This window comes from Pezoporus occidentalis, unplaced genomic scaffold (genome assembly GCF_034315485.1).
Source record: "Pezoporus occidentalis ecotype Australia unplaced genomic scaffold, CSIRO_AGI_Poc_V1 ctg331, whole genome shotgun sequence".
Lineage (NCBI taxonomy): Eukaryota > Metazoa > Chordata > Aves > Psittaciformes > Psittacidae > Pezoporus > Pezoporus occidentalis.
The window spans coordinates 256,588-276,509 of NW_026915280.1; the positions used below are offsets into that span (position 1 = coordinate 256,588).

At 40.1% G+C, this 19,922-nt stretch overlaps 1 long non-coding RNA gene across 1 annotated transcript; it reads right to left on the reverse strand.

Annotated features, from left to right (window-relative positions):
- Positions 1 to 3,647: 3,647 nt before the first annotated feature.
- LOC134169114 (uncharacterized) lies at positions 3,648 to 13,270 on the reverse strand. The gene is made up of 3 exons (XR_009966776.1): positions 12,202 to 13,270; positions 6,156 to 8,941; positions 3,648 to 4,082 (listed from the first exon to the last, which is right to left on the reverse strand). It is a non-coding gene; the product is annotated as an uncharacterized LOC134169114 (long non-coding RNA).
- Positions 13,271 to 19,922: the final 6,652 nt, after the last annotated feature.

A 19,922-nucleotide genomic window follows, 5' to 3' on the forward strand; every position in this document is an offset into this window, starting at 1 on the left:
ATAACTGACCTAATTAAACAGAGATACTTTATTCCAGTAAACAGAGTCCTGTCTTCTCACCCACTCAGTATTGCTACTGTCTACCACAGATCCAGCTTGTCACGAACCTTGACTCTCTCTTTTCTTAAGTTGAACTCTCAGTGATGGCAACTTCTGTGCGGATGAGACGCCTGCACCCATGGATGCCCATCTCCTTGGTCTCACATCTGCAGGTCTGCTTTGACTGAGGCTGCAGAGCCCTTGTTCTACAACTGCCTCTATTAGCACAGTCTGCTTTTTCCAGCTCATTCCACTTCATGTCTGTCAGCTTTTCCACAACTCAGTTGCATCGGGTGCTTAGTACACAGCAAAAACTTCTGTTTGCTTTCATCCCCCTCCTCACTGCTTTCCTTTCTCTCTTCCATTAATAAGGTCTTTCTTACCTTTTCACACTTCACGAGGCCTCATTTTCCAAGCTTCCATCCCAGATCATCTCCATTTATACCACACCACCACTTCAGCTCAGGAGAAAGCAGCTCCAGCAGAATGTGGAGGCCAGAATTACTTCCCCCATCAGTTTCTCTGGCATTCCCCTAGCTTTTCTGATAAAAATAAATCCACCTCCATAATTCATTCTGCCTCCTATTCTTTATCCATTCAAGCTTTTGCTAACTTTCTACCAAGAAAAAGAACAAAAAAAGGACACAAGACTGTTAGGCATTTGCACATCTTACTCATCCCCCTGCATTTTCCCTCCTCCTTTCCCATCAGACACAGAAATTATTTTGCTTCTGCTCCTTTAGTTCTCCAGGAATTATTCTCATCCTATTTCCTCTGTGTCTTTGTACACCCAACATTACCATATTCAGTGTCTCCCTGCTCAGAAAGTCCCCACACTGACACTGCTCTCTTCTTGAAAAGAAGTCTATCCATCCCTGCTTCGGTCTTCACATCTCCATTTTGCTGATTTTGTCTGAATAATGGTGTTCCCCCATCCCTTGTCCTGTGTCATGTGTGTCATATCCTCTCACACACACATTTTTTTACGCAGGAACTGGTCAATCCTGCTGTCACATCATGTTCTCTCTGGCTTTCCTAATGCAATCTTCCCCCCGTACCATTCCTGACCAAACCATGTTGCAAATACCTTTTTATTAGCTCATGTGTTGCTGCTTTCCCCCTTCCTCCTTGGACTCTCTGTTCTCTATTATTTATGGATTGCTTGCCTTGAGTTTTGAGGCTGTTCATGATTTACTGACACATCCTGTTTCCTCTCATCTGCTCCCAAGATGTCAGTTCTTGCCTCCAATCACCAAACCTCTCTATTTGCTACTTTTAAAAATAAGGACTTTCCTACTTTCTTTTCTTCTCCCCATATTTCCTCTCACACAGGAAACAACCTAAAAATTAATTCATTCTGTTTTTCAAAAAAATCTTCTTTCCATTAATGTCTACAAAGAAACTGACAACAATAGATAATTTTTTGCCTGGATCTCTTCACCTGAAATATTGTTTCCTTACACTATTTACACTGCTGCTTACCAGGAATGGTCAAAATCCCAAAGAGGATCTTCTGGTTGATATAGAAATATAAATACTAAATAACAAAAAGAACTTGGAACTAGAGTAGGCAAAGTACACACAATTGATACCATTTGCTTCTTGCAGAGAAAACTCCAGAGAACACCGGCAAATAAACTAACAGCCCCACATCCCTAGCAGGCATCATATTGATGATGGAGGATCCTCAAGCTCTATGCACTAGTTTACCAGCCTCCTTCAGGTGTTTTGTTTCTTATTTCAAAGAAAGAAATGCAGGGGAGAGAAGGGGAAGAGCATTACAAGACATCCCCCCTAACATACAGTCTCTCTGAAGAGGAAACTTCGGGAACCATGCATTAAGTATGCTAAAAACACAGCAAGCTAACAGATGCACAGGAGTACAACTTGACTTCTGTGGGACTCCTGCAAACACAGTCTGCTTAGTAAACGCATTAATTAACAATTTTGCAAAGGACAATGAGATTATAACAATTATTCACTGCAGGCATCCTGCTTTTAACTCCTCCAGTCTCCAACATTTACTTTAGCCTGCATTCCAGATAAATATCTTATTCTGTGCAGGCAGAAGGTTCATTATACAAGTGACAAAGAGAAAGCATCAACTGCCATACCCACAGATCCTAATGCACCTGGTTAATGTAGTTATAATATGTCACTGCAAAACATCTTGTCAGCATTTTGTAATTAAAAAAGAAAAGCTAGTGCAATAGTAAAGGCAAGGCATTTAACAAAGACAAATATCACATGTAAGATGCTCTTTCAAAGCAGAAATAGACATTACCAAAGTAAAGCCTTGATAACCTTGCCCTACATACTTCAGTACCCTTGAATGCTCTTTGGCCCAATAAAGTACCCTTTTCCTCTCTACAATAGCACTATTCAGATAAGTAACACTGACCAATCTACAGGGCTGCAACATTTTTCAAAGGACAAAAAGCATTTCTTCCCCATTGAGTCAGCAGGATATTTATTTCCTTGTAACAAAGAGTTTTCTGAACTGCTGAGAGATTTGTCAAAACGGAATCACAAGTGATACATTAAACAACCAGAGGGGAGAACTTATTATTAGGCTTTAAAAAAGAAAGCTGCAAGTTTATAAACAAGAATAAGACTGTGTACTTGACTCAGTTAATGAGAAATCAAACATGAAAGGCAAACATTTAATCTAGAGTAAATTTAGTCATTTAAATCACAGCCACTCACAATCCTGCTGTCTTACACTTTATAATACACAGTAAAGGGCAGCTAGCAGGGCACAACCATGTGCTTGCTGAGTGCTGGGAATATGCTGCAGTTATTTAAATATGAGTTATCAAGCCACCAGAAGGAGCTTTATATTAAGAAAATGCCAGCTCCCTCCATTGCAATCCAGCCCATAATAAAAGGCAAGCCACTGAACTGGCCTCAGTAGTTCCTGCAGCAAGACAGCACCTTACCTTTTCCAAGGACATGCCCTGCTCACAAGGCTGGAAAGTCTCATTGCCTTCCTCTGGCATGATGAGTCCTGGGTGGTTGGTTAATTTCAAATGCCCAAAAGGCCACAGCACACTTGGTGGACTAGTGTTTAATACTAACTCAAGAGGAAGGAAAGGTGGGTTTACATTGCCACAGGCCAACCACCGCATCAAGTCTGGGCATCCTGCACCCCATGAAAGGAGAACGTTTCTTACGTACAACTGGAAAAGACCTCCTAGGTCACCAAGCTTACAAAATCATAGTACTGGAAGACACCCCAGAAGACCATTTAGTTCACTCTTCTATAGATGGCAAAATCAACTGTAAATATGGCATCTGCTTTTAAAGATCTCTAGTGATGCAGACATCACAACTTCCCTGACAGTCTCTCTCCATCTTTTGCTTGTATTCATTCCTATCTATCTTGAACTTTTTTCTTCAATTTGAGGACACCACTTCTTGCTTTGTCTCCACGGACAAAAAGATATTTAATACCGCCCCCTCCCCCCCAGGGCTTAAGCAAAAAATCATACACCTACTTTCTTCCAAATTTGACCTATTAATCTATAACACCAAGAGAGGAATTTTTTTAGAATTAAAACTCCTTCTTGTTTTCCAAACAAGTACAATGTGGCATGAAAACATGAGAACGTGATGAGTATCTAAGTGGTTTGTGAAAGATTTTTGTAGAGATTTTTATTGAGAGGAGAACTAGGAAGGTGATTCACACTTTTTCCTCATGTTTGCTATTCACCTAACTAATGATGTTAAAAAAATTAAAGATAGTAAAGTGTCATGCACAGCTTAAGGAGGAAGATTAGCAGTAACTGAATTGTTACGGTTCTTGAATTGAACAGTTTCTTTCATTCAACACTAAAAAGGGACCCTCAGAATTTCAGCCTCTGTGATTGAACCATGTCCTGGATTATTATGCACTAACACAATTATCCTGCAAGCAGTCAAATGTAAGCTTTCGTCTCCTTTCCTGTTCATCTGTCATGTACATCCGGGAGTACACATGGCATTCCTCTGTAATTTGGTATCCTCCAGCACAAGCAGTTCTTCATCCATTACTGCAATCAAGGCTGATGAGGGAAGACAAAGAGAAAAAAACAGTACTGGAACTCAAGGAGAATTAGTCTATGCTGTGAACACATATTGAATAACAGGAGGAATATATTGGTCTTTATTGCAATCTGCCCATGGTTAGTACAGCTGAATGGTCCCTGCTACATGTATATTTTCAGTGTTTTATGACTTTAAGAAGAGCACTGGTAAGAATACACAGACAATTTCAACCCAGGAAAGATTCATCTAATAAAGTACTAGGCCGTGGTAGCTGGAAACATTTCCCTGATAGGCATTCCCTCTGTCCTAGGTGTTTTACTTGCTCCAATGACTTTTCCTGCAAAGAATCCTTGGCAGGGTTTTTTGGGGGGCTGTTGTTTGGGTTGTTTTCTTTTTAATCTAACATGCCTCCATAGCAGCAGAAAGTTAATCTTTAACTGATAAATGCAAAAGCTTAGACAAACCACAAATGCACTATTCAGTATGTCAGAATTAAAAAGGAAGTTCTGGTTCTATCAGGTTTCTACACCATATACAGCTGCAACATTGGCTTGTATTACTAATCACTTGCAGTATTTGTGTCTTGGGTTGTAACAGATGGTGTTTGTGAGGCATGCAAAAGCTTCAGATAGCCAAATGGTACAGCAGTTGAGATAAGGAAAAAAAAAAGTCCTCAAAACAAAGTACCCATCCCTGCTGCGGAGGCTGGAATGTGAGCAGTGTTTAAATTATTCCTAGTCTCTGCACGCACAGTGGATTTACAAACTCTTAACCCTAAATAGGACTAGATTCAATCTTTCATATTTTATTACTCCCGTAAATCCACACAATACCAGCTAATAGACAACACAAGACAAACCACAACAAAGGGAATTTGTGCTCCTGATACTTTGAGAGGCCTGAGCTCCAGGTTACACTAGTACAATTTGGGTGTAGCTCACAGATGTTTTGGTAACATCTCAATTCTGATGGCAAAAAGTAGCACCCCATATGCTAGGGCACTTGAAAATTCAGTATGATGCACCATTAATTCAAAAGCACATCTGCAGTATGTAGTAACCTGCCCTATAGCAGCCCAATAAGCTATAATTCCCAGTGCTGAGCTATTGGCAGGTAATATTCAGGGGACTTCTATGAGCCTCCACCTCTGAGGAATTGTTTTCAGCTGTGAGCTTTTTTTACCTCCATGCTGACCTGGCTTAATAGACAAGGAAGGGATGAAGGACACAATGAACATCTTCATACCAGCACTTAACTTTCTGACATCACAGGAGATCTCTCAACAATCTCATATGTTTAGCAAAGATAGATGCTGGAGCCCAGAGCGGCTGCCAGGCCAGACTCCCTAGGCTTGTTTTGAGATGAAAGAATAGAGACAACAGAACTAATCCCTGCCAACTCTTTGTTGCATTCAAGTCAATAGTAGGTCTTTCTAATAGCATTCTCAAATCATGCAGTAATAAAATTATGACTGTTTGCCTGTTGCTTTTGGTTAAGTAATGACCATTCAGCAATATAGCATGGGTATTAGGTGGGGGAGAGGAAACATACTTTATAACTAAGAACTGTAGCTGATTTTGTACTTTTTTGGACAACAAAACAGCCTCTCACCAATTTCTTTCATTCATTCTTTACCTTCCTTTTACATGAAAAACATAGGAACAAGATTATTTTTTTTTTCATTCAATAAAAGAGAATAGCTCTAAAACAGAATTCAGAAGTAAGTATTTTTGTAAACAAGACTTTTAGAAAATGCTCTGACCAGTGCTAGATACCATTATGCAAAGCTGACTCACATCATACTGAGCACAGCTGGGCTCACTTATTTCTCCATTTCTAGGGACTGTTAGCACTGAAAAACCAACCTGCATTGCTTTTAAAACTCATCCAACATACAGGCTTTAGATTCTCTCAATGCTGGCCAGTGGGCTTAATTTTATGGCAATATTCATGCTACCTTTGCTTTTAAAGCTGCCTAGTTTCATTTAAAAGATGATAATGTTTAAGCACAATGCCAGTCTGAACAGTCCTTACTACAGGTTTACATGACCTTGACATGCAGCAGCACTGACATTTATTACCAGTGATACCTGAATGATGTTTTTGATGTCCTGCTATCAAATTTGGAGTCACTGAAGGGAAAAAGATTTTATATTACTATTCATTGAAGCAGGACTGATTCTGTGGAGGGTTGCCCAAGAACATCACCAAGGAATCTTCTCAGTGCAGAACACAAAGAATTAATATAGCATTAAAATACAGAAAAATGTGCTTGACTGGGTCATTTCAGATAATGTACAGGCAGAAGTGGAAGACACCATTCACCAAGGATTTATATGAGCACTGAACAAAACAGCTGATCACATCTTTCTGTAGCAGCAAAACTAGTCACCTGCCCAGATAATCAGCACTTGCTTTCCTTCCTCAGCACATCAGGCTTACAAAGGAATCAGTAACCTGATGCTTCTCCGAGTGCTTTCAAAGAGCCTGGTCTTGAAAGATGCAAGTATTTTCTCAGGTCTTCTCTCATAGAGGCCGGAAGAGTTGAGACAAACCTCAGCACTGCACACAGCAGGCACACGATGTGGCTCTAATTGCTTCTGCTGTACCATAAAATCATGAGAAAGTCAATGCAAGTGGGGAAAAAATGGCTCAGCAGCATATATAGCCCACAGAGAGACCTTCAAGAAACCCAGTAACTACTCCTAGTTGTACCAGAGACCTCATGGACAACCTTGCAAAGGTCACCTTTTCTCTTCCCCAGGTCTTCAATTTGTCTAAATATAAAATGATAGCACCAACCATCAGCACTATTTTATTTTTTAAGCTATGAGCATTACCACAGCACCTTAAAAGGATTTACTTGTTTCCTTTCATTGCACAACACAGCCCTGGGCACAAAAACCAGAGGCATCCTCTGTCAGACACACAGAGAGACCAGTGTTAATGCTACTCCTGCAGCAAGCTTCATTGCAGGCATTTAATTGGCAATTCTCATATCTAGCTCCTTCCCAGTCTTTTTTGTTCCACAACAATCAGAATACTTCAGTGGTTGATGAGGCAACACTTCTGTAAGTCATGTCCTCTTACTGCTACTTTCAATGACCAAGTGAGCATATCAAATTTGGGCTGAAAAATCTGTGCTTGTGGAGCTGAATCTGTAACTAACCTTCTGCATAGGAACACAGCAGATATTGAACTTGAGGTTGTTGGCACTAAAAGCAGAAGTTCTGAACTGAAGGCCTTCCCACGTGGCAGCCATCTTGCAGCAGACCCATCAGCATCTTAGATATAGCAGCCATTGGAGGTGTAAAAATCACATGCTACAGTAACATAAGCTACATTTTTAGTATTATTAGGCAAAATCCTGGGTCACTTGATTTCTATTACTGGCTAAAGAAGGAAACAGTTTCTCAAAGAGGCAATTAGTCCTGCTAAAGTACATGAGCATAAACTGAATCAGAGCTGCAGAAACTCACTTTACATTTCATGTAAAAATAGAAAAAGTAATATATGCAAGAGACATTAAAATGCATGTGCATTTGTGTGCAAGTTCTCTTTCTTCTCTTCCTTTCCTTCCCAGCTTGATAACTATATTGTTGATAGGAATAAAATACCAGCCTTTACTTGTACACATACCCAAGATCTTGTAAGTCATTACAACGTGTTTTTGAGATTTGCCACTTCACTGCTCTATAAAAAGCTTCCTGAAAAAGTATTAACAGATGGCCTCTTACTCTCTGAGACTGTTCGCAATACACCAGATGGCAACCTGAAAGAGAAAATCCAACTTACATTTTCAAAACTGAAAGAAATGTGACAATATCCTCACAATAAATATACAGTATGAAGGTAGCAATAAATGATCCGTTTGAAGCAAACTGGCTTTCTTTATTTAAGCAGCAAACCCAGCCCTCATTTTATAACATATTGCAGAAAGCTTCATAACCAGTGCTGGAAGTAATTTCTGATGCAAGCAGAAAGTTTGCTTTAAATGAGCAACAGATTTACGAGAGGCAAAGTTATTTGAAAGAGTGAAAAAATGGGCCAATAGCCATGGGGGTTAAGACTCTGTATTCTGGAACCCTGGTATCTGGTTTGTGTCTGAGAACTAGTCAGTAGGTTGCAGTGGTTTTGCCATTAGTTAGAAGTATTAAACCAAATTTGCCAGTCAGGTTCTTGTTAGGGGAAGGTAATGACTGTTCCATACACTTAAGGCTTTCAAGCTTTCCAATTCACCTGCTAGACAGCAGCTCAGCTCACAGGAACTGGAGGGCTCTGCTCAGTGTAATCAACCATTCTCAGTGTCCCCAGCTGTTCTTTGGGACTGGGACTATCACTTCGATGAATCAGGATATCCTTCAGATAGGAGGGAGTAACCCCCACCCAACAACAAGTCCCACCAAAGCACAACCACTGATGGGGTTAGGGATGTCTTCCAGCACACATCAGGAAACCTAAAAAGAGGTCTTTGTACTTGCACAGTACCAGCATGATGGGGGTTCTTTCTTGGATAAAGCTTTGAGGCATCTCTGAAATTTCAGTAATGTTCATCTGAATTGTGATCCTGTTCCTAACAGCAAAACCCCAAGGGATTCTGAAGAGATTAAAACAGTTCTTACACAGAGGACAGGTAACTTTCCAACCATCTCACACCACAGATCAGTGTAATTGCTCCTAGCAAGTTCACGTTTCACATGCAGGAAAGGTTCACCTGGAAAGCCCACTGATTTCTTCCTCCAAAGTGGTACCGAGAGACTGGCAGTGGAAACACAAATGCCTACACCTGCCTTCATGGAAATAGGGCTCTCTGTTGTGCCATCAGGCTTTAAGCAGAATTCCCTATTGAAGTCAATATGCCATAGCACAAAATTGCCTGTAGGAAAAACTAGAAAATTACAAATTAGCTGTTCTAGCATTGCCTGTAAAATGAAATTATTTCTATAAAACTGCTATTTATTATTAATAATATGAAATACTGATAATGATACCAGACGTGTGAAAATTGTCACAGAGTTTCCACTCTTTGCTTTCTCATTGGCAATAAGTCCATTTTCACAAGCTATAAACAATAACAAAGATAACTCTGGAGATGAGGCAATAATAAGACTAAAGCTGTGCTTCTTGTGCAAGCATACTGACACGTAGCTAAAAGACCTTTTTTGATAGTCCAGGACAGTAAATGTATCAGCAGATTGGAGAGTTTCAGGGAAAAGAAGGAATCTGCTAAGTTCCAACCTTCTGAGGTCAACATGCCTACAGATTTTACCCAGAGCTGGAGCCGCCCATTCACCCTAAAACAATGGTTTAGCTGCTTACTAATATTGTACAGCTTTACCATTTTCTGATTAGACTATAGATCCATAATGGTAAAATCTACACGGTACAAAAAATTCAGAACACAGAATAAAGCAATATCCCAAAGTGAATATTACTAATGTGCTTTCAGTTGTTCAAATCACCAGCACGATGCTTAAGTAGCAGTGTTTAAATAGTCTTTTGTATCTGACAACAAAAATCACCATGTTAGGATCTTGAGATTGCCCAATGTGGAAAGTGATAGTATCAAATCCATCCCCCCCCCCCCCCCCCCCCCCCCGTTTATTACTCCTTAAACTGCTGTTCATGATATGAGCTCATTACATTCAGTTCCCATCTGGTGCTCATCACCTTCTGGAATCAGGCCAGACTAACACCTTCACCCCTTGCAACAACACCCTAATGCACATCCTCTAATTGCATGACTACCTCCATACAACTACCACACTCATTCCAAAGCCCTGTGTAAGTTTCAGATACATTGCTAGGAAAGGGAATGGTAATTGCATTGCTTTCATCTGCTGTCTTCACATAGGTGCTAAAGGAGCTGTGACTTAGGTCACATGCTCCTTCCTGCTCTGGCACTCTAACTTCTTGGTGACCTAAATCAACAGGAGGAAAAAAAAAAAAAAAAAAAATCACCAAAAAAAAAAAAAAAACACCCCAAAACAAACAAACAAAAAAAAACACACAACAAAATACCCAAGCAGTTTTTTGGGGATACCAAGCTGAACCAGCTCCCAGGGAATGAGACATGCACCAACAGAAAGGCAAGTGCAGAGCCAGCCCCAGCTGTGAACACAGCAGGACGGTGGGACCACCTCTGCACTTGGCAGTCAGCTCAGCCACAGCAGGGGGAAGGCTTTGTGCTGTGGTGTCTAGCACTGAGAATGGGAGATATGTTAACACTGAACATTTTCTAGTAAAAGCCTCACACAGCACCACTTAAACTAGAAATCTACCTTTGCCATTTGAGTGAAACAATGCAAATCTACTAATCCCAGTGGCTTTCACACAGTCACACCAGCAGAGAACTTGATTTACTTTATGAAAGAGGTTAAAAAAAAACCCTGAGTTCTCATTACATTTAGTTTCCACTATTCATTCAATGATCAAGTGCATGAAAACCCTCATTATTACCCCACAAGCTTGGTTTTCCATGTTAAATCTGATTGAATGACAGGGGATAACAGATGATGATGGCCTGTCACCATTCACTTCTGGAGCTGGCAGACTGGAGTGGAGTGCTTTGCCAATGTACAAGCTCAAGAAATAGAGATGCCAGACCCTAAGAGATGACTGCACTGGGCTTTTGAAAGCAGTTACATATACACTGTTCATTCTCCAATCAGTGACTGATGCCTATGAAGATCTTTTTGCCCTGCTGGTGCTAAAGAGGGAGGTGCTGGTATCACACCAAATAGGCCAGGGTTACTAATCACAAGGTAGTAATCGTGCAGTGCAAGCCAGCCACAAGAGTTGAGCTGCTGTGCAGCCTGAAGACTGCCTGGAAAAGAGAACCAAAGAAAAGGACACTACTTTTCAGCCTGATCCCAGTTCCAAATGTAACTATTGCTAATAATATCATTACAAAACTGAACAGCAGCTCTCAAACTCATCTCCATTGTCCTGGCCATAACACTTCCAAGGCATAATAATTTCTAAAAACCAGACACTTTAATGCATTCTGCCACTCAAATACAAGAGATCTCCTGTGTTTGCAGGTCACAACAGGAACCCCACTGGCCCAGTTTTAGATCTTTAAGTTTTTAGTTCAAAATACATTGAGAGTTACTTGACTTTATATTCCCCCCATACATGTTTCCTACGAACTTGTCAGGACAGATACTAACCAACTTGCACTGAGAACACACATACCTCAGAGACTTTGGTTTATTCTTTCTTATGTTTCTTCTGAATTTAAAGAGGGGAAAAATAAAAAGAAAAACAAATAAGTGCACTGAGGTTGGTGGAGTCTTTGGTGTCTGGACCAACGGCAGGCCTGTCTTTCTTCCTTGCTATTACAGGGAGAAAAGCTTGCATATCTTATCTTGATATTAGAATTACAGCATTCACTGTAATTGCTGCTAATATTTTACATTTTAGAAACACTAAGTCTGTTTCCACTCTTACACATGCAAGCTACACGGTGATTTATGCCAGAGTTAGTAAAAGTGGTGTGTGGGGAGTAAACAAGACTCGTGTTAAGACAACTATAGAAATGCCTTGGGCTTGTTTTCTTTATGCAGGAGATAAAAATCAACTTAGCTGAGGCAAGAATGCTGTGAAACAGCAATTTCTCCTTCATAAAGAGTTAAAGCATAGCTCTTAGGAGTGCAGCATTCAAATAAGAATCAGCATTCTAGCTGGAGACAAACGCACTAATCATGGTCATGAACACAGCTGAACTAAATGTCTCAGCAAAACCACTCAGTAGTAGCATTAGTCATGATAAAGGAAGTGAGTACTTTCGGGATAGGGGACACTCGAAGAATACAAACAGAATCCTTTGTGCTTGCTTCTATGGAGGAATGATTCAGAGCATGTATTTGAACAACTTGCTACTAAAATAGCAGCCCAGTTCAAGACATCATTTAAAGAAATGCATCTGGAAGAGAAAGAGCTGCTTCATAAATTGTTTTTAAATTGTCCAGATGACCAATTCCTCTTATCACTGAGCAGGCACAGTTTAGCAGGAAATAAAAAAAAAAAAAAAAAAGAAGGAATTATTGCAGGAACAAAAAGGGTTATTTTAAAGTAAATTGAAATAGCAACAACAGAAATCTCTATTTCACCTTTAAGTACTCAAAACTTAACCCTTTATTAAAAAGTGACTGATCTGTTCTGTACTCTGTGAAGTTGTAAGGACATGAAAAATAGGACTGTGAGCCTCTTTGTAAAGTAATCTATTATAACCACATCTCCTTCACACACTGATCTTTTCTTCCAAGCACTTTAGCTAGCACTGTGGGAAGAAAACACCAATGCAACTGAAAAATTTATATAAAGATTTAGCAGTAAAAATTTCTAGAAATGGGATTTTTTCTAAACTACATATCACATGAAAATGTGCAACTTCCTATGTAAGAACAAATAATACTGAAAGGGTGAAAATTTTTCTTATCGTTTAAAATTTGGAAGCACTACTTCCTACATACTTCTAATACATAAAATAGACAACAGAAGCATTCCACTACTCTGGTCACACATCTCTGTGACTTATAGCTGCTGCTGGTTAACCATATCAAGAATCTTCATTTCAAATGCAAAATAAAATGTCTAGGGGTAGCCAGTATTCCAGAGCTTGTAATTTTCTCTCATGTTCTTTGATGTGTTGCTGACCTCTAGTCGAGGAGCTCTGGAATTACAGGGTAGAGCTGCTCCCACATACAGAGATAACATCTGAACTACTCCAAAATCCTAACAAAGAAGGGAAGAACTGGAGGAATTTTGCCTCTTTCAGCTGTGGTCACAAAGAAGAGGCAATGCAAAGTGCAGGCAGATGGAAGGTTTACATGAGGTTTGTGTGCAAGACTTGATGTAGGAACATCATGCTTTTGTACTTCCTCAGTTTTAGTTTAATGTCTTGTGACTCATTTAAGACTCTCAAGGAAAGTGAAATGTTACTGATCTGAAATCAAGGATGCAAGAAATTCTGAGAAATCCAGACCTGGCTACTGTTTCAAACTAAAATACAAGAGAGAGAGAAGGGAAAGGGACAAGAGAAATGTGGAAGCCTTATGAAGCCTAATGAGGATAGAAGTTTCATCCTGTGCTACCAGAACCGTGCCACATAAACCCAATACATTACTGAAAAGTGAACAACTTACCTTGAGATAGAGAAACAAAACATTCCTTCTCTATCACAAATGACATCTTGCTAATTCTCAGTTACCCACTCAGGTGGGCTTCTTCAGCCCACTGGCCTTCTCTGGTATCACCAGCTCTGGGTTGCAAGTGCCAGTTTTCTGGCACTGGTTCCAACAAAGCATTTTAAACACATACTTTAGCTAACACACTCAAGTGTGCTTCTGAAGGAATATACTGAAGTGCAGGGCTTGGTGCTTTACTAGGTTATAGCCTATCCGTATTCAATGAAGGTAAATGAACCTACCTAAATAAAGGTAACACCTACTTCTTTCAGAAAGTGAACATTAAAAGAACTGTTGCTTACAAAGGTGGTGAAAAAGTCTGATCTCATTTGCATGGGTTTACATCAGAAAAAAAACATTGCTTTAACAGAGCAACATGGAACAAATGCAAGATATTTGAGGTGTTTCCACCAAGTATTGTCTTGGAAAAGAGTAATTGCAGGCAAGAGGAACAGTTACAGACAGAATAACCCTCAAAAGAAATGAGGGTTTGCAAATTCTTAAAATACTAAGATCCATTTAAAGCAAAGCCATCCCTGCTTCCCTGTCTAGAACACTGTACCTCCAAAATAGCTTTAATCTGTGCTAATCTCATTTCAGCAAAGAAAAGCTAAAACTGGCAACAAGAAAATGATTATACGATCAAGTTCAATAAACCAATCTATTTGTTTTTAACTTCCCTGACCTTGATTTTGTTTAGTAAAACAAGGTATCCAAGTTTTCCAGCAGAGCAGATAAAGGAAGAAGATGAGTATCCCACAGCTGCATGTAATGAGGGCTCCCTAAGTAATGGATCACATCCTTCTTGCTGTGAAATATTTGAGAGGGCTCAAGTAAACAGAATCATTTCCTTCAGCACAAGATCAAACTCACTTTGGAAACAGGAAAACATGGGAAGTATTAGGCTAGGCTGCAGGTTCAGTCAAGGATAGATATCATACAGTTCATACCTGCCAAGATTTGTCTTCTAGGAATTATAACCTAATTCTATTACCAGGAAAATATTTCAGAAAAGGCTCTGTTCTGCAAAGCTGGAATAGCAGACACACAGCTCAAACCAAACTTTTTCCAGACATGTGATTAATACTTGACCTTTTATTAGGCAATTTGTTGGGAGAAAAAGCCTTGCTTAAATTCACTGCAGCTCTCTGGCTGGGGGCAGCATTTCTTTGGCCTGCAGCAGCTGTGTGCGCTGGCTTTCCAGGAAGGAGGAGAGGGAGGAGCGTCCTTCCAACAGCAGCATCGGGGTGAGCCAGACAGGCAGCACAGCAAGTGTGACAGTGGGGTCTAAGAGGGTAAAGAGAAGAAAAAGCTCCTGGTCAGAGAAGAATTATCACTAGTGTTTTCCAGTTGGGAACCTGGTATTTGTTGTAGTGTCTCCTCAACTCAGAATACTTTGTGTTACCTCTAGACCGTGTTCAAAAAGCTTCAGAAAACCAAGAACAGCCTTGGGTTAGAAATACCAGATAAGGAATCCCTGTCCATTTAGACCTGGGCCTGTTCACAATTCTTGTCTGACCTTGAATAAAGATTTCCACTCTCCAGGCTGGAGTCCTCTACCTGCAAAAGGGAAGTGATCTTTCCTGGCTGGCCGCCTCTCCTTTAGCCCAAGGGTTGGGACACAGATACCACACTGTCTAAAGCACTGCAAACACAAACAGCCTAAACCCAACTCCAGTCTTCAACACTCTGCTAACAGAAATAATTATTTACAGAGTCAGACTAAAATCAGCATTTTTAATACCGTAAGAAGGTGCACAGGTCAGGATTTTTCCATCACTTTCTTGTTGCTGGTATTTTTAACTTTTCCCACAAACAAAAATTACAAAAAATTCTGGTTTAAAAACCTGAATTGACACTTGTGAAATGAGCCAATTCCTTTGACAAAGGTGAACGCTTTCCTTTTGACATCAAAATTTTTTGTTTTGACTTTATTATTTTCACAAAGTAATTGCATTCTCATTTGTTAGAACACCCTTTTATGTCAAAATTACGCAATATAATAAAAATTGAAATAAACTTGCAGCAAAAGTCCCTGATCCTATCAAAGCAAAACTTTTTAATATAACTGTAACCAAAGCAATCTCTCTACATAACACATTTCCATTTAATCAAATAAATATTTTCCTGACAAAAAAAGGCTGCAGTCAGATGATACTCAGCCAACTCCCATAATCTCTACAGAAGATGCATCAGCAAGACTTTGGCCATAAGAATTGCAGCTGCACTTGCAGCCCAACATAGCCCTGAAGCACTACCAGACACTGACTTCATTTGCAGCCACTTTACCCAGCAGCTTCGATGGGCTGGCCAAGAGGAATCCAGCCCAGAGGTCTGGCCAACAAAGCATGTTCAGACAAGGAGTATGCAAGCTACAGGTAACAGGTCTGGCCAACAAAGCATGTTCAGACAAGGAGTATGCAAGCTACAGGTAACTGCTCTTCAGTTACATAGGAAGCAGCAAACCATCAAGCCTCAACACAAGTAAATAACATACCAGAAATTAAAGATTTTCATCTTACTATGGCATTGAGACCAAAAGAGAAAAGGTTTTGAATACCTGGATAATGACAAACGGAGTATAGCTGGGACAAAAATCACAACACACTGTCCAGAGGTAGATTTTCAAAAGTGCTTCAGAGGTAAATTCTAAGGACTTGTGAAGTCATTCATAACACATACAAAGTATACAGATTTTATATCTAAGACAGAAATAAATAAGAGCAGAAGCAGTAAGATCCGAGCACCCCTAGATGTCTGCACTGCCTGAAACCAGAGATACAAAGTATTTCCCTTTCCAGTCTTGTTCTCCTTAGATCTCTATTCGTCCCATCTTCTTGCTGGATCCTAATCTTTCAGATCATAACTTTATATCCAATTTCACTATTCATTACACCTTACTGTTCCATCCCTTTCTGCTGCTTCAGCCTATTATCCCCGTTCTGTCCCCAGCTGCACCTACAGAATTATCACAAACTTTGCCATTTCTTCTTGGTTACTCAAAGCTACTTTATAGTTGGGGCCTATCACAAACTGCTGGATAAAAATGTTGTTCTACTCGGCACCTATCCAAATGTCAAAGATAGAGGGCAAAAGGCTCTTTTTGCTGCTTCATATGGCTGATCTCGACATTAGTAGTCTAACTTCTTTCCTAAGCAGAATTCCCACAGACTTTAAAAGGAGATCTGTACATGTAGGCAGAGAACAGTGGAGTCAAGATCCACCCATGCAGATCAGAATATGGTTTTCATTAGCTAGGAAGTCAAACACAGAAGCATAAAAAGCTTTGACAATTATCTTCACTTGCCTGGGAGTTTCTGATGCGAAGAGCAAGAAGGTCTAAGCCTAGAAAACCGTAACGTGTAGGAAAACCTAGTTACCAAGAGTAATTGACATTCTTTATGTAGTCTTTCACATTTGAATGCTAAGTAACCACTAGAGGGGAAAGAAAAAAATAAATAAATTCCACTTTCAACAAAAGATCTCAGCTGCAACCACCAGGCACTTCCCAAATATAGTCTGAGAGTCCCTCTGTCCTAGAGGTCTGAAAAGTAAGCTGAGCATAGTGCCCTGCAAAGCTGAGTCTTGACCATGATGCTATGGCCATTTGCCCATGGTGATATTGCTGCCTATAAGAGAAAATACACATGAGCATTGAGAATTAAGAAACATCCCCCCAACAGAAGCATTGTGTCTATATCCTTCATGCTGTGGAATGCTCATTCCAGCAGGTTGACTTCACTTGACCAATACAGCACAGCAGCAAGTCACATACATAATTAACATAAAGCAGTGATTAATCAGGTAACACCTCCCAATAGCCGGGACACTTGGCTGCCTTTGCCTGTCTCACCACACAAAACCATCTACAACTCACACAGACAGCAATTAGCTCAAAACACACCCTATTTCCCCCAGCAAGCAGAGAGCAGAGGCCAAAGGGGGGATTCCAATCTGTTGCACAGCACAGCGTGGAGCTGCAGCACTTTCATACACTTCAGTGTGCACAGCATGCCTGAAATTAGACACAAATCTTCCCTTTGCTAATAGTGTGCTGTAAACAAGCGAGTGTTACAAAGAACACCCAAATACACAGCCATCTCCATGTTTTAGATTCCTATTGCTTCTGCTTCTTACAGAAGTGTATTTTTTTACTTTCCGTAAAAACTTTGATTTTATGATGTTGTAAATCTATGTGCTAGGAATAGGAACAATGTCATGAGTTATAACTGAGTGATGTAGGCCTGTTTAGGGACCAAAATTTTAATTCCACTGCTTAATCACTCCTGTACATTAGGTTTTTAACAGAGGCCTGTTTATTGACTCTGCTTTGTGCCAAGTGCTTATGACGGCTACTCCAGGGTCCCAGTGGAATCCCTCCATACATGCACCACAAGTAACAATTCCTGCTGATGCAGCAGCATGCTGTTCTTCCAGCTGTTCTGCTGCCATCCTGAGAAACAGGGTCAGCACTGGCAACTCATTTGTTTCCTGATACTTGGCTTGCATCCTCTTCCCTCTAAAGAGAGCCCTCTTCACAAGAGGACTTTAATTTCACTGCTCCTGTTAAACTCTTCTCCAGTGGAGGCCGCAGTGGCCTAACAAAACCCAACGCTCAGGCTCTCCAGGAGAGGCAGCATTTTGGCTGGTTTGAGAAAACGTGCCTTCTCCCTTTGTGTCCACTGATTTTGTATTTCACTCAACTTATTCCATATCAAAACTCACTCCCATAGCATTTGCAAAAGCAAAGCTGTTTTTACTGCTATGCCTCACTTGTTCTCAAAACCATTATGCCTCAAGTGAGCAGCAGGCAGAAGGGAACATCTCTGGGTGGACAGCAGCCCCACTCAGTGACTTGCACCACTATTCCACAATACCCTTGCCCTGAGCACATGGAAACCAGTCTTGATTCACTGGCTGTCAGAGACAATTCTGTTTCATGCCTCCCCAAAAGATTACTGGATTTTGATTAAGAAAGGTCAAGGGCAGCTTTTCCCTTCCAATATAAAGAGAATAACTCGAGGAAAAAAAATACTCATCACCTAGCACCAGGACTTTTATCCACACTTGAACAATTAATTTGGCTGAAGAGACAGGAGGCTTAGGGCAGGCCATGTATAGGAATGTTTCCATGCAAATAAATTCCTAAATAATTTATCTACATGCTATAATTTTAACCCACCTCCCCCCAGAATATTAGTTGTTTTTTTTTTTTTAAGGTGCTTTAGCAGGCAAACAAAATCTCTTGGCAAACAAAATCTCTTGGCTCAGGTAGCCAAATCTAAGATAATACCCATTTGCCAGATCAATGTTAAATGCACACTGTATTACTGCCCTAGCATATCAATGATCAAGATTAATCCTTAATGCTTCAATACATCCCCCTAAATGATTTTCCCAATATTTACTTTTCCTTTGAAGGAAAGTGTGTCAGATATAATTAGCTCTAGCTGCAGAATCCAAATCTGGCACCTTCCTCAATATAACACACCTTCAACCAGTGTGAAAGTGGTATTGCTACACTGAATCTGCTACATGCAATGGCAGTTATTTCACACTGAAGATCCAAGAACACATGCATACGTGAGAGAAAAGTATGTTTTCATCAAGAATAATAATGCTGTAGAACCACAGAGCATCCTGGGCTGCACAAATGACAAGTTCACAAATATATTCTTCTAATTGAGTTTAAGGCGCTATGTAACTGCTGTCTTCTAACAGAGGATCAGATTCATGGTGGGTATCTCTACCTTAATTAGGAATAAGATTGTCACATGGATTTGAATGAAATAAAGTTATGTCTGTGGCTTCTCTAGAATATTAAAGTCAATTTATCTGAGGAAGACAAGTAATGGCTGGCTTTTTTTTTTTTTTATGTGGGAATTGGAGCAATTCATTGAGGAGGTATCAGGAGTTAGCATTGCCTGAACAAGCTCTTACCTGTTAAGGTACAAATTGTGAGAGTCTCGATTACCAACATGGAATTGCAGAAATCCAGCAGTCTGACAGAACATAACACAAATTACTACCATCACAATAAAGCACAGTGTACCTTGTGGCTGCGAGCATGAGGTACAGATAGAACTTACATAAAAGACTCAGCAAAAACATTTTTCTCAGATACGCGCTCCCAGACATACTTGCCTTAATGCAATCGGCCATATGGGAACTACTTAGCAGCATAGCTTGGGACAATTAATGCTCCACATCTTGTGTTGCTAAACACCACATAAAAAACTAAATGGCAGACCTTTAGCTACCCTAGTCCAAATCCAAGACTGCCAAGCCCCACTTGACACCTAAGAACGTGAACATCCAAGTTCCTATGGACATGACAACCCTCATGTGCTCTGAACAGTTTACCAACTACATCAACCAGCAAGCTATATCATCTCTTTTCATCTATGAGACCTCACTGGACCAAACCTCATGAAAAACCACAGAAGAACATACTGGTATTACCTTAACCCCTCAGTCTTTTTCAGCAATTCAGTGTAGAAAACACTTATTTCATACACATTAATTACAAGTTCAGATCCCCACCTGTAAAAGCATGAATCTCCAAATTAAAGCTTTTATCTACAATAACTAAATTTTGAATGAAACACGTGAAGTTTCTCTTATAATTGTAGTGAGAAGTAAGGCTGATGGCAGCAGACACCTCAG